General features: G+C 40.6%; 1 protein-coding gene and 1 non-coding gene across 4 annotated transcripts in view; both read left to right on the top strand.

The window, feature by feature from the left end:
* The window catches only part of MRTFA (myocardin related transcription factor A), a 253,745-nt gene that overhangs the window by 153,922 nt on the left and 84,405 nt on the right, over positions 1-15,418 (top strand). The window lies entirely within an intron of this gene.
* Positions 11,367-11,473, top strand: LOC111820132 (U6 spliceosomal RNA). Its single transcript, XR_002823677.1, has one exon. It is a non-coding gene; the product is annotated as a U6 spliceosomal RNA (small nuclear RNA).

Here is a 15,418-nt window from a genome sequence, read left to right as displayed (position 1 = left end):
GTTGGTCCCAACCACCTGGAGTAAAGGAGAATGAAGAACACCAAAGACACAAGGAAAGTAGTAGCCCAAGAGACAGAAAGGGCCACATAAACCAGAGATTTCTTTAGCCTGAGAGCAGAAGTAGATGGTCCCCGGCTACCACCAATGCCTGTCTTGACAGGGAACACAACAGAAAGTCCCGGATAGAGCAGGAGAAAGATTGGGTGCAGAAGTCAAACTCTAGTAAGAAGACTAGACTTAATGGTCTGAGTGAGACTGGAGGTACCCTGGAAAGCATGGCCCCTGGATTCTCTGTCAGCCCAGAAGTAGAACAATCTTCAAGGCCAACTCTTCAGACAGCGATTGGACTGGTCTGTGGGACATAAAGTGATACTCGTGAGGAGCGTGCCTCTTAGCTCAAGTAGGTACAAGTAGATTACTGAACAGACAGCTTCTGTCTGGAGGTGAGATGGTAAGGCAGAGAAGGTTAGGAGCTGGTTCAATGGACATGAGGAATCAGCGGTGGAAAGGAAGAGTGTGCTGTCACAGTATGAGGAGAGTAATTAGAGTTACATGACAATATGTGTATAAATTTTCGTATGGCAAAAAATAAATTATTTAAAAAAATAATAAAATAGTAACAGCTAACATTTAGTGCTTACTCTGTACAGCTGTAAGTTCCTTACATACATTGATACACTTAATTCTCACAGCATCTATATGAGATGATGTTGTGTGCCTTAAAGTTAATTTTTGACTGACAAGAACTGCCCCATAGGGTTTTCTTGGCTGTAATCTTTATCGAAGTAGATTGCTAGGTCTTTCTCCCATGGAGCTGCTGTGTAGGTTCAAACCACCAACCTGTCAGTTAGCAGCCGATCACTTAACCATTGCACCACCAGGGCTCCTTCCATATGAGATAGATGCTCTTAATTATCCCATTTTACAGATGAGGATATTGAGGGACAAAGTGGATAAGGAACTTATTCAGTTGACATACCTGGTAAGTGATAGAGCTAAGATTATGCCTGAGTGGTTTGGTTTGTCAGTCTCTTTACCACTACACTATATTGCCTTTTATGTGAACTGCAAATCCTTTTATCCCAAAATAATTGTATGGTAGCTCTTGATAGGCTATCCCAATTTGCCTAGGTTCCTTTGGTCCATTCTCCCAACACATAGCCTACTTGTCTTTTTTGCTCTCTTCCGTCCCTTATCTCTCCACCCCAGAACACTACAGTGTAACTGTTAAAAAGAAACAGATAAACAAAAAACCTCCAATCTTTGCCTCTTTCATAATACCTGTATTAAATTCTGTTCTAGACCTCTAGTCATTGTAGGGATTTCCTTTTTTCTGCATCTAACACTTTTAAGAAAATCTTTATGTGAACCCTAACCTTGACCTAGAAGCTTCCCTATTTTTAATAGTGAATCTGGTACCTGTTCACAAGGATAAGAAAGGATGCTATTTTAAACTGCAGCATAGTAAGATTTCTCACTGTACGTCCCACGGCCAAAACCAGCATCATATGTTTGATAAGCAAAAACCTCTTGAGTGTCTTGCCATAAACATGCATTAGAAATTTTTTCCGAAGCAGGAAAGTAGTTTCTGTGAGTAGGAAGTAAATTTAAACCTGTATATCTTTACAGTAGGAACATTGGCTGTGTGAAGGTCCTTGTTGGCTCTGGTGAGAAAAAAAGGCCTTGTGCCTCCTCCTCCCTTCTTGTCTGAGCTCTGTAGTCTGGAGCTTTGAGGAACTTCTTAACAGCTGAGGTTTATATCTGGACTAAGTCATTCTATGAGATGTTTGCAAATAATCTTCCATTAGTTTTATCCTGAAGATGCCCTTGTAATTAGGCTTTTGTTCATCCGACTCCTTGTTACTAAATTTATGTTTAATCTTGACTGAGGTGGTTAGTATTAATGTTTTTAGAACAGTCTTGATAAATTTGAAGAAAGTGTATTTTTCGATGTACCCGTAAGGAGCCTTGGTGGCACAACAGTTATTGCACAAAGCTGTTAACCAAAAGGTTGGTGGTTTGAACCCACCCAGTGTATCCACAGGAGAAAGACTCAGTAATCTGTTCCTGTAAAGATTACAGTCTAGAAAACCCTATGGGTCATTTCTACTCTGTCACATGGTGTCACTATGAATCGAAATCGACTCAACAGCACCCAACAACATAGAATTTGCTGGGTGTTACATGAAAGGTGTTTGAGAATCTAGAGAAAACATGGTCATCACCTACATAAGGATCATGTTCTGATTTAGACAGTTTAGAATAAGAGTTTAAATAATGTCTATCATATTTTTACACAAATAATGAGTGTGTTATGTTTTTACGCATGCCCTCCCTTTACAACGTATTTTTGTAAGCACTGTGCTAATTTTTTTATACATGTTGGTGTAAGAAAAAATTAGCATAGTGCACTTATGAAAATATCTGGGAGGGGGGCAGAGGATGTGGTTGGCCAAAAATGTGTAACACATGTATTATACCTACTCCTCACTTATCAACATGGTTAGGTTCCAAACACTGGGTCATTAGGTGAAAATTGGCATTATACAAAAATGGAGAGTGAGCATATCAGATCACAAAATGGAAGATGACTACATCAGTACATAACTGCCAAATTACATCATTACAAAAAAACCAAAAGTCATTGCTGTTGAGTAGATTCCGACTCACAGTGACCCTACAGGACAGAGTTGGACTGTCCCGTAGTGTTTCCAAAGCTATAAATCTTTACAGAAGCAGACTGCCACATTTTTCTCATGTGGAAAGGCTGGTGGGTATGAACTGCTGATCTTTCAGTTAGCAGCCAAACGCTTTCACCACTGCACCACCAGTGCTCCTCTAGATGATTACATAACAAGTAAATGACATCATTATGTAACTGCCAAACCCCTGGGAATTATGACCCAGCAAAGTTGACACATAACCTTAAGCATCACAGCCTGCATTACCTTTGCTTCGCACCTCTGCGTTGATTACTGCCAGATGTATGTTGTTAATGCACAAAGTAGTCGGAGAGTAGATTTTGTATTATTGTTGTAATGTGAAATGTCAGATAATGAGATAGTTGATAAGTGAGAAGTGGGTATATTTGTGTAAAAATACAGTAGTCCTGTAATCAGTATTTTTATTTATGGAGTAGTTGGCCAGTTTCCTGGAGTGCATGGCTCTGTATGATCTATCTTGCCTACGTCTCCAGCCTCATCCCCTGCTCATCTGTTTTTGCTTTCTAGGTTCCATCCTTTTCTCCCTCCTTCCTCCCCCCTTAGTTTCTGACCTACTTTTCATCCTTCATGTCTCATAGATTGCCCCCTTCCCTGGTTATTTTCATTCTTCCTCATTCTTTCTTTTTGTTTTCTTCATTGTACTTCTAATTTGAGATTATATGTTTGTTTGTGGGATTTGTTTGCTTGTTTAATGTGTATTTCTCTCACTAGATTATAAACTTCATGAAGGCAGAAATCTTACATCATGGTTGTTATTGTTTTACTATGTAAAAATTATTTTATTGTTGTTGAGAAAATACACAGCAATACCTACACAAATTCAACAGTTTCTACGTGTACCATTTAATGACACTGATTACATTCTTTGAGTTGTGCAACCATTCTCACCCTCCTTTTCTGAGTTGTTCCTTCCCTAAAAACATACATTCACTGCCACTAGGTTCCTATCTCACAGGGTGAATGAATAATTTCTTTTATAAGGATCAGCATAAAGCTGGTTCCTATGAGGCAGAGGTTAAAGATGTCCCGTATGTCCAGCTTTTCCATATTGCTGTGGCACTCTGTCATCTCTAGCATCATCTACTCCTCTTCCCTCAGTACTCTCCCTCCCGTCTTTGGGTTCCATAATTCGCTGTAGCATCTCACAGTACTCATGAACTGTATCAAGGAAATGGTTCATGCAGTTGTGGAGACTGGCAAGTCCCAAATCCACGGATCAGGTGTAGATGTCTCCTGACTCACATGGCTGCAGGGGCCGATGAACCCAAATCAGCAGGCCAGACAACAAGGCTGTGGCTCACAAAGCTGTGGAAGCTGGCAAATCAGGTCAGATGATAGGCTGCTGGCCCACGGGGCTGTGGAAGCTGGCAAATCCCAGAATTGACAGATTAGACGGCAGGCTGCTGGGTCAAGTCCCAACAACCTGGAGTCAGACAGTGATGAGCCAGACGCAGGATCCAGATGCAGAAAGAGAGAGCAGGCCCCACCAGAGCACCCACACATACACATTGGATGCAGGCAACACCCCAGAGAGGGGTGTGACTTGAGTAAGGGTGGGACCCGAGTCACACCTCCTGCAAGACTGTGACTCAGTTTACACCCCACACTAATCCTGCCTCATTAACATCTAGAGGTTAGGATTTGCAACACATAAAATGGAGCATAATTAGGATAATTACATCAGACCACAAAATGGAGAACAGCCACACAATACTGGGAATCGTGGCCCAGCCAAGCTGGCGCACAACCCCAACCATCACTAGTTCCATATACCTTATTTGCATTGTCCACTCAGTCATTGTGTATGAGCCAGAAAGACTATGGCTAGAACCTGTACGCATTGTCATCGAGTTGATTCTGACTCATAGCGACCCTGTGGGACAGAGTAGAACTGCCTGTATAGGGTTTCCAAGGAGCGGCTGGTGGATTCAAATGACCAACCTTTTGGTTAGCAGCCAAGCTCTTAACCACTGCTCCATCAGGGCTAGAAGGGCCATATTAAATAATTTGTTGCACCGCATAGGGTCACTGTGAGTCAGAACTGATTCAGTGGCAGTGGTCTTGGTTTAAGGTTCCTATCTAATCTTTCGAGTTGCTATTGTCACTTTGATCCCATATAGATAGCTCTTAAAAGAGCATAATGCTCAAGGCAGACCTTTTTTACGAGTTAAACTAAACTGTTGTTCATTTTTAAGAATACTGCAGGGGATATTTTTGGTTTAAGGTTTAAAGATTATCTCGGGACAATAGTTGCAGGGATTCATCCAATCTTATGTGGCTCCAGGAAGTCTAGATTTCATGAGAATTTGAAATTCTGTTCTGCATTTTCCCCCTTTTGATCAGAATTCTTCTGTAGAATCTTTGATCAGAATGTTTAGCAATGGTAGCCGGGCACCATCCAGTTCTTCTGGTCTCATGACAAGGGGAGGCAGTTGTTCATGGAAGTGTTTTACCATTTTATATCCAGCATGTATCAAAGCGCTTGACACATAGTAGAGGCTGAATGAATTTACGTTAATGAATGAATGAAGTGAATGGCAAATATTAGAGAGATTGGAAAGGAAGAAGCCACCCTGGAACATTCTGTATCCAGGTCCCCAGCCCAACAGCTTCTCTCAAAAAACATTTCCCTGCAGAGAAAATATAAACCATCCTGCTAAGCATAACTCTCTATTTCCTTTATAAGATGTAGAGGATTATGTTTTTTACCCGCCCCCCCAATTCACTTTAGGCAATGTCAATCTTAATTTTCCTGAAATTTTCAAGGTATATAAACTACAGAGTATTTGTATCCATATCACTAGATACACCTCTGCCCAAGGATGAACCAAAAATTGTCTTTCGTTTCAAGTAAGGAACTGGCACATATTTAGAGACGTTATATATTTTGGCTTATTGATAAGAGATATTAATTTTTGTTCTTTTTGGTGTACTTAGTTTCGTCTCAGTCTTTGGAAGATAATCGTGGCATGTTTAAGTCAAAGGATTTACTAATTTTTATTAAAACAGCAAGCATTTATTTTGAAGCTTAATAGCTCAAGCTCAAACCAAGAGTGTTAGTGTCTTAATCCTTCTGTTCCCCCGCCCACTGATTCTTACCTCTTCTAAAGTACTGTTAAAGTTAAGATTGACAGTTTCTGTGATGTATGATGCCCCTGGAAGCTCTTGGCTTAGTGTACTCAGTTTCAAAAATTGTTTTTATAAGAATGTCAGACAGCTTTAAGCTTGCTGTGCTAGTAGTGGAATTAAAATGCCACAAACTTTATGCCTTGGAGAACTTCCCTTTTCTTCTAATTTCTTTCTTCTGTTACTTTAAGCTTTCTAAATTGTTCTTTGGAGGTGCTTAAGAATTTATTTTCCTAGTGGAAGAGTTATATAAAATAAGAATTAGAAAATTTATAGTTTAACAAATGCTCTTGTACACTACTCAAGGTAGAGATGGATCAGTTAAATTTTGCAAATTACTTTTAAGATGCAGATTGCTAAGTGGTGGTGTTATGGGTATGAGTTTCTTGGCTTTCCAGGATGTCATCCCTTTTAGCCTTGTAGCTAAATATCAAGAGGGAACATGTTCAACCATAAAACATTAGCCTCTGCCAACATTACATCAACTCCTGAAAACCTCATTGACTAATTATCCCCTGGGACTGGGACATAGATTTGGCAGTTTGTGAAAGCTGTTTTTTTCAATTTCTCCCTTCCTGGCTGTGACATATCCCAGAGGAATGAAGTTGAGAAATAATCATCTTCTTTTGGAAGCTCCCAACCTCTCATTCCCACAGTTGTTCTCATGGTCAGGGATAGAAGATCTGTTCTTCTGCTTGAGGAGTCTCTTGTAGCTGATGATGTGTTCTTAAAGTAATGACAAAGGCATCACAAATGAACCATGGAAGGATGACAGCCAGGACTCTTCTTAGGCTGGGTGGTTGTCTATAAGGAGTCTAGTGCTTTCGTTAGAATCTTCTCTATACTACAAAAATTGAGGAACTTGGAAAACCAGGATTATGAATCCTATGTGGCCATCATCTTTGCCAATTGACATTCGGTGTGAGAATGAGTATAGACATTTAATATCTCCTTTAGTGAGAATCTTTAAAATAACTTCATCTTGAGGGCAACCTTTGGATGGTAAAAAAAACTGTGTGACCTTAAGTACTCTTAATCTCCTTTAGCGTCAGTGTTTTCATCCCTAAAATAAAGATATAGTACCTGCCTTCCCTTCCTCACAAAGTGTTGTAAGGATGGAATGAGATAACCCACATTCATCCAAGATCACCAGTGACCTACTAGTCAGTCACACTACACAGTGGGCCCATTTTAGTCCTCATATTACTTGATCTTCTTTACCATTGACCTTGCTTGATACTCTCTCATCATTCTATATGACTTAGGGTTCTTTGAGTTAACCAACACTGGCTAACCTAGGCATATAATAAATTTATTTAAAAAGTAATGGATAGTGCACAGCCTTAATGAGAAGGTTGGATAAGGAAGTTCAGAAGGTGAGCAGAAACTGAGTGAGGCAAGACATAGTGAAGGCTGTCATGGGAGCAGTCTGCTTAGGGTTCTGTGACTAGCACTGCTCACTGGACTTCTTTGCTGCTGGCCTGGCCTCTGATGAACACTTGCTGCTGTTGGCACTGCCACCAGTAGACACTTGCCACAATGCTGTGAATAATTCTGATTATATTCTCCGCCATTATGCCATTCTCTCAACATTCAAAGTCCTAAATGGGAGAATCTGATTGGCTGAACTTCGGTTATGTACCTGTGTGCTAGATACCAGGGAGAGAGGGCTATCTGTTCCTCTTCAGCATCTCTAGTACAAAGAGGGGCCTGCCTTCTGCCAGTATTGGAATTTCCCCCAATAGGAAAGGTATTCAAATGCTGGGCAGCTATAGACATATGCTATAGACACCATTCTCTCTCCTCTATCTCTGGCTTCTATTCACTCCTTTTTTTTTAAGTCTTCTCTTCCTTTGTTTGCTCTTTAAATGTCAGTATTTCCCAGGGTTAATTCTCGACTCTGTTTTCTGCTCAGTCTATACATTCTCTCTAACAGTCTCTTCCTGAACGGTGGCTTCAACTACCACCTATTCAGGGATGTCTGTATCTTTATCTCTAGCCCCGACCTATTTCCTGAGCTCCAAATTCACTTATTCCACTAATTCTTCACACCTGGGAATCTAGATGACCACATGTGCTTCAGACTTCCACACATTTAGAACTGATGTGGTCATTCTCCAGGACTATCCCCAAGCCCACTTTCTCAACTTGGTATCAGTTGCCCAAACCAGAAAATTAGGAGTTGTTCTCGATTCCCCCTTTTCTTTACTCCCTACATCTGTTTGATCTCTGAGTTCTATAGATTCTACTTCTGCTTTGACGTTCTCATCTTCACTGTCCTAGATCAGACTCAACATTTCTCACTGTGGCTTCAGTAGCCTTCTTATTGACTCCCTGCCTATAGCCTGATCCTCCTCTACTCTGTACTTTGTAGAGTTGCCAAGATAATTTTTCTAATTATTGATTCTAATAATTTTATTCTCCTGCTCAGAATTCTTTGGTGGCTGCCAGTTTCCTACAGGGTAAAATTTAAACTATTATGTTTGTCTGTGTAGCCTCTGACTAGTCATTCATCTCCTGTCACTTCCAACTTCACACTGTCCAGCAGTGCTGAACTGCTTTTAGTTTCCAGAACACTCTGTGCTCTTTACTTTTCTATTCCTCTGCATATGGTCTTTGTCTTCTCTCTGCCTTGTCCATTCCGCTCAGTGCTTGGAAGCCCGCTAACTTCTACTCAGCCTTCAAATTTCAGCGCAAGGTCACCACCTCTGAGGTGCACACTGTCTTTGATTCCCCCAGACAGACTGGGGTGCTCCTTCTCCTGTGCTCCACCTATGTTTGATACATACCACCATAGAGCAATTGCTTTATTGCACCATTGTTCCTAGCAGGTCTCATCATTAGACAGTAAGCCCCCTGAAAGCAGGCTTGTTGTCTTATATCTGTATCCCCAGTTCCTGGCACATAGCAGGTACATAATTTTTCATTTTTAAAGGACTAAATGAATTAAAGCACTTTGAGAAGTAAAGTACTGTACAAATGGATCAGTATTTTCATCACTGGCATTTTCTTGTAAGCATTAAATCAAAAACTAAACCCATTGCCATTGAGTCAATTCCAACTCATAGTGACCCTGTAGGACAGAGTAGAACTGTCCCATAGGATTTCCAAGGAGCAGCTGTTGGATTTGAACTGCGGACCTTTTGGTTAGCAGCTGTAGCTCTTAACCACTGCGCCACCAGGGCTCCTTGTAAGCATTAGATCCTTCCTAATTCTGAAGTTCTATGATCTATAAATCAGTTCTTGGGAACAGTTAATTTTTATTTCATTCTCGTCTAGGATCTTCCATTACTGTCATCTGCGAGTGGCCAGGAGTACTGGAGCCCAGCAGTCCCTCAGATGAGTCTGCATTTTCTATGATCAGCCTTGTGCTCTTTTCCCAAGAAGTTGATGAAATGTTCTTTCATGTAGTCTTCCCAACCTTCCACCTAGTATACAGTTTAATCTTTAATAATGATTTGCTATCTGCGTGACTCCATTTTTTTACCCCACAACCACCAAGTCTGTCACTTTGTTTTAGTTGCTGTAGTTATTTTAACTTGTATAGTGGCTGGAAACTTACAGTGTATTAGTATTCTAAAGATTTATCTATGAGTTTGGTTAGACTGCTTGTCCTGCAGTTGCCTTTTCTCCCATCCCACAGCCCTCATCCTAGTTCTGTGCTCCCGCTGGGGGCCTTGGCAGAGCGAACAGTATATAGTTTAACTTCACTCTTTTTTTTTTTTTTTTTTTTTAAAGGACTTGGCTGCTGTCTCTTGATTTACTGCACTGGGAAGAATAAGCTTGGTTTTTTTTCCCTTGTTCCTCCCTCTGAGAGAGACTGCGTCATCGAGAAATGTTTAACCTCATGGCCTTGCACTGGGACTGGAAATTTGCCTAAGAGAACTAGAAGCTGGCAGTGTTTTTACTCATATTCCCCCTTATGAGGAGGGGGATTTCAGCAGGACCTGCCCAAACAGGAAGATGTTGGGTAATTTTTCAGTAGCAAAACTGTTGCCATTGGGTTACTGAAAGTATTTGAAGAGTTTTCTGGAGATAAGCTTAGGCATTTTGAATTCTGTCTGGGGGAAAGCTGTAGTTTCAATCAGGTATAAACAACAAAAGTTCAGGCTGAGAAGCTTAGCTTTCTAGTTGTGTGGTATGTTATGAGAAAACTAATCAACTGGATGAGAAAGAGAAACTAACCAGAGGGAGTTTTTGGAGTTTAGAAACTCTCATTAGGAAAAATAGCCCCAGGCTGAGGCAAATCTGTACGGACTATGAGAAGAATTTGGCATTTTATCAACTCTGGATTATTCCAAGGGTAGATCATCACAGGGATTTTCTTTGGCAGATCTTTCTTTCAAATTCTTGTTGATATTGTCACTATATTCTGTTTACAAAAGCACTTTGTTGACATAATGCAAGATATTTGCCCAGTAAGAGTTAGAAGAGATGATCTTTTGTGCCCAAACAATGCTCTCCCTATTAGGGGAAGGTGTGAACCAGCAAATGTTTAGAATATGACTACCTCTGCTTATTTTTATCTCTGTGTCACTGATGAGAGGTTGTACATTGTTTGCCGGTATGAAACGATAAGCTGAGCAGGCGCTGGGCCCTGACAAGGGAGGAATTGTACAGTTCAACCATTGTGGCAGCTTTGTGACTTCCTAGAAAATTGGAAACAACTCCACAGTACTTAATGCAAACAAGGCTCTGAAAGATAGTTGAATTTATCCACATTTTTTCCTTTTAGTGCAGTGGCTCTACTGTTAGCATGGACTAATCGAGTGTTGATTATATTTATGGCTAACATGAGATGTCTCTTTTTATCAGCAAGTATTTATTAATTATTGATTGTAAAATTGAGACTTCTGTTTTTATCAGCAAGTATTTATTAATTATTGATTGTATAATTAACACTGTGGTAGATACTCTGAGGGATTCCTGAGACGTAGAAGGCATGATGCTGAGACGCAAGCAGTTTCTATTCTTGTTGGAGATACAGGGATTAAAGGATTACAGGGTCCTAAGAAAGAAGAGGTGAGGTCAGAAAGGTTTCACAATGAAAGTAAAATTAGAGTTAGACCTTAGCAGATAAGAGGAATTTGGATAGGCAAGAGGCATCAGAGGAGGGAAGGGTGTCCTGGGCAGTGTTCAGGTAGGAAGAGTATCCTAAGGAAAAGACCTGGAAACTAGAAAAAGCATGGTATGTGAGGGAGAATAAGGTTTTCACCTTGATTAGAATAGGAAGTATGGGACAGTTGGAAGAATTGGTTGAATAGGTAATAACCAAATCAAACCAAACCCAGTGCCATCAAGTCAGTTCCGACTCATAGTGACCCTATAGGACAGAGAACTGCCCCCTGCCCCGTAGGGTTTCCAAGGAGTGACTGGTGGATTCAAACTGCCAACCGTTTGGTTAGCAGCCAAGTTCTTAACCACTGTGCCACCAGCGCTCCTGAATAGGTAATAAGGAGCTGGATTATCCAGGACTCTGAATGTTAGATTGGGGAGTTTGGTCTTCAGATAGTACGAGTACTCCTTGGCAGCCCATATATTAAAACTGGAAGGATACAGAGAAGAGTAGCACGGCTCCCGTGCAGGGATGACCAGATCGTTAGTGGGGGTTATTTTAAGCTCTTGAGTAATTCGTTATTTATCAGTCCTTTTCTTTCAGTAATTACTTTTTAAATTGAAATTTGTATTGAGATAATTGTCCATTTACATGCAATTATAAGGAATATTGCAGAGATCCCTTTTACACAATAATTACTTTTAAGTGGTAAGTTTGTGAAAGTTACTTCAAAGGTCATATAGATACATAAGATGATATACCTACTTTTCATAAGCATATAGGAAAAAAATATATATATATATACATCCTTTAAATAGATACGTAATAAAATATGAAGCATAAACTATGTGCCATATGAGCAAGGCTCTTAGAGAAATGACAAATTATTTTTTGAAGAGGGTTAAGAAAAGCTTCGAGGTGCTGGTACCATCTCAGATTCACTCAACACCTAATATATTCCAGGGCCTGTGCCAGGTGCTAGGCATACAGTGGTGAGCAAGTCAGGTATGATCTGTGCCCTCATGCAGCCTGGAATTTATTGGTGAAGGCAGACAAGTAATTATAATAAAGTAGAATTTGGTGTTATAACGGGGATTTCAGAATGCCGTGGGAGAACACAGCAGGGACATCTAACCAGCTCTAGGGAAGGCTGCGGGGAAGGTCGCACAGAGGAGGGGATGTTTAAGCTATGACCTAAAGGATGTTCCAACAGAGAGAACAGTGTGAAGACCTGGCAGCACAAGGTAAAATAGCACACTTGAGGAACTGATGGACTTTTATTACAGAGCCAGACTGCCTGGGTTTACATACTGGCCTCACCACTTAGTGGTTGCCCTGGTTTCTTCACCTGGAAATAGGTATAACAATAAGCCCTACATCATATATGAGGACTGAATGATTTAGTACATACAATAATGCCCTGAGACTGGTGCCTGGCATACAAGTGCTCAATATATGTTAGCTGTAACTGCTGCTGCTGTTGTTGTTAGGTGCCGTCGAGTCGGTTATGACTCATAGTGACCCTGCGTACAACAGAACAAAACACTGCCTGGTCCTGCGCAGTGCTTGAGCCCATTGTTGCAGCCAGTGTGTCAGTCCATCTCGTTGAGGGTCTTCCTCTTTTTTGCTGATCATCTACCAAGCATGATGTCCTTCTCCAGGGACTGGTCCCTCCTAATAACCTGTCCAAAATACATGAGATGAAGTTTTGCCATTCTTGCTTCTAAGGAGCGTTCTGGCTGTACTACTTCCAAGACAGATTTGTTCATTCTTTTGGCAATCCATAGTATATTCTTCACCATCACCATAATTCAAAAGCATCAATCCTTCTTCAGTCTTCATATTCATTGTCCAGCTTTCACATGTGTATGAGGCCATTGAAAACACGTGGCTTGGGTCAGGCACACCTTAGTCCTTAAAGTTAACGTCTTTGCTTTTTAACACTTTAAAGAGGTCTTTTGCAGCAGATTTGCCCAATGCACCACGTTGTTTGATTTCTTGACTGCTGCTTCCATGGGTGTTGATTGTGGATCCAAGTAAAATTAAATCCTTGATAACTCCAACATTTTCTCCTTATATTATGATGTTGTTTATTGGTCCAGTTAAGAGGATTTTTGTTTTCTTTATGTTAAAGTGTAATCCATACTGAAGGCTGTAGTCTTTTATCTTCATCAATAAGTGCTTCAAGTCATTTTCACTTTCAGCAAGCGAGTTAAAACTATTAAATGTAAGAAAAGGAATGGGAAGAAAATAGCTTTAGAGGTACAGGAGGGCCTTAAAAGCCACATTAAGAGTTTGGACTTTATCCTAAGATTAATTGCAACATTTTAAGTGGAGGACTAGCATTAGATTTGCATTTTAGCAATATAACTGATTTCCATGTGGACCAGAGATTGAAGGGGATAAAAAAAGGTGACAGGGAGACAAATAAAAGGCAGTTACAAAAGTTCAGTTGAGAGATGGTGGTCACGAGAAAATGGTTAGGTTTAAAAGACATTTTTAATCCTTTCATTCAAGAAATATTTATTGAATACTTACTATGTGCCAAGTGTACTTCTTGGTGCTGGAGATAGAGCACTCATGGAGCTTACATTCTGTTGGTGCAAGGGAGGTCAGTGACAACAAACAATTATATTAGGAATGATAAGTACTATGAAGAAGTATAAAGCAGGGAAAGGGGATAGATGGTAAGAGTATAGTTAATTTAGAAAGGGTGGTCAGGGAAGGCCTTTCTGAGAAGGAGACATTTGAGCAGACACCTGAATGAAGTGAAGGAATGAGCCATGCTAAATTCTGGGGAAAACCTTTCCAGGCAGAGGTGGGAACACGCATAGCATGTTCAAGGACTAGTAAGAGTGGTGGAGTAATATGAGTGAGGAATGTATGTAGTACAAGGGCAGAGATCATGTCCATCTTTTTCAACTAGTATTGCCTTGAGCATTATCTGGCACATTGTAGATGCTCAGTGAATACTTGTTGGATGGATGGGTGAATGGGTGGGCAGGTGCGTAGATGAAATTTTGAATGACTGAGTGAAGAAATGATTTATTCTCTCAGACAAGCCTGGAATCTAGGAAAACAGGGAGAGAAGAGGAACATTGTACAGAGAAAGTTGTGGGTAAGCTTCCCAGTTAGTGTCTTTCATATGAGAGGTTAAAGAGTATGGACTCTAGAGCTAGACTGCTGGGTTCAAATCCTGGCTTTGCCATCTGCTAGATACGTGACCTTAGCTCTGGTGCCACAGTGGTTAAGCATTTGGCTGTTAACCAAAAGGTCAGCAGTTCGAACCCACCAGCTTCTCCACGGGAGAAAGAGTGACAGTCTGCTTTCTTTCAAGTCAGAATCACTTGAAGGCAACGAGTAGATTTGTGACCTTAGGCAAGTTACTTATCAGGGATTTGGGGGTGCTTTTTTGTAATGCAAGAATTTTGGTTTCTGGTATCAGCTTACCCTTCTTACAGTAATTTTCAACAAGGTGCTAATGAAGGCCGTAATCTATCCTAGTTAGAACTCACCAAGCATAATAAGCACAGTGAGTATTCATTAAGTATTTGGCCATTGCAGAATTAAAATAGTAATGTTTTGAACATTATTTCATGGTTATATTTTACTGAGTATATTTTTATTGCATATCGCTTGTGTTTGCTAGTGACTTGGGTTACTTGTTAACAGTGTTAAGCTACTGTGGGTCTCAACTCTGATTGCTTAGGTGGTGAAAGTCGTAATAAACCAGGGACCATTAGTTTTAGAGACATTTATGTTCAAAAACATCAGCTGACAAGTGCAGCAGTCAGAATGAGGTAATTGAATAAATAGTTTAAAGGCGTGATTTATCAATGCCCACTTAGAAGGGATAAGGAGCTCTGGAGGCGCAATGGTTAAAGGACTCTGCTGCTAACCAAAAGGTCGACAGTTCAAACCTACCAGCTGCTCTGCAGGAGATAGGTGTGGCAGTCTGCTTCTCTATATATTTACAGCCTTGGAAACCCTATGGGGCAGTTCTGCTCTGTCCTATAGGGTTGCTATGGGTCGGAATTGACTTCACGGCCGTGGGTTTGGTTTTTGGATTTATTTCCCCCGTTCCCCGTTGCTGTCGACTTGATTCCAACTCATAGTGACCCTCTAGGGCAGAGTAGAACTGCCCCATAGGATATCCAAGGAGCAGCTGGTGGATTCGACCTTTTGCTTTGTAGCTGAGCTCTTAACCACTAAGCCACCAGGGCTGCCTAGATTTATTTAGGGGATTATTAATATTTTAAAATTTACCAAAAAAGTCTTTATGCATGTTGTTTTTAGATGCCATGGAGTTGGTCCTGTACTTACATACATAGTTTTATATAGATGCATAAATCTGAACATTTACATCCTTTTTTTTTTTAACTGTACTTCAGGTGAAGGTTTACAGAACAAATAGTTTCTCATCGAACAGTCAGTACACACACTGTTCCATGACACTGGTCAGCAACCCCACGACATGTCAACCCTCTCCCTTCTCAACCTTTTTTTTTTTTTT

The sequence above is a fragment of the Trichechus manatus genome, unplaced genomic scaffold, assembly GCF_000243295.1.
Source record: "Trichechus manatus latirostris isolate Lorelei unplaced genomic scaffold, TriManLat1.0 scaffold00027, whole genome shotgun sequence".
Classification (NCBI taxonomy): Eukaryota; Metazoa; Chordata; class Mammalia; order Sirenia; family Trichechidae; genus Trichechus; species Trichechus manatus.
Note: the sequence above shows the minus strand (reverse complement) of the source record. Positions and strands in the feature narration are given on the sequence as shown.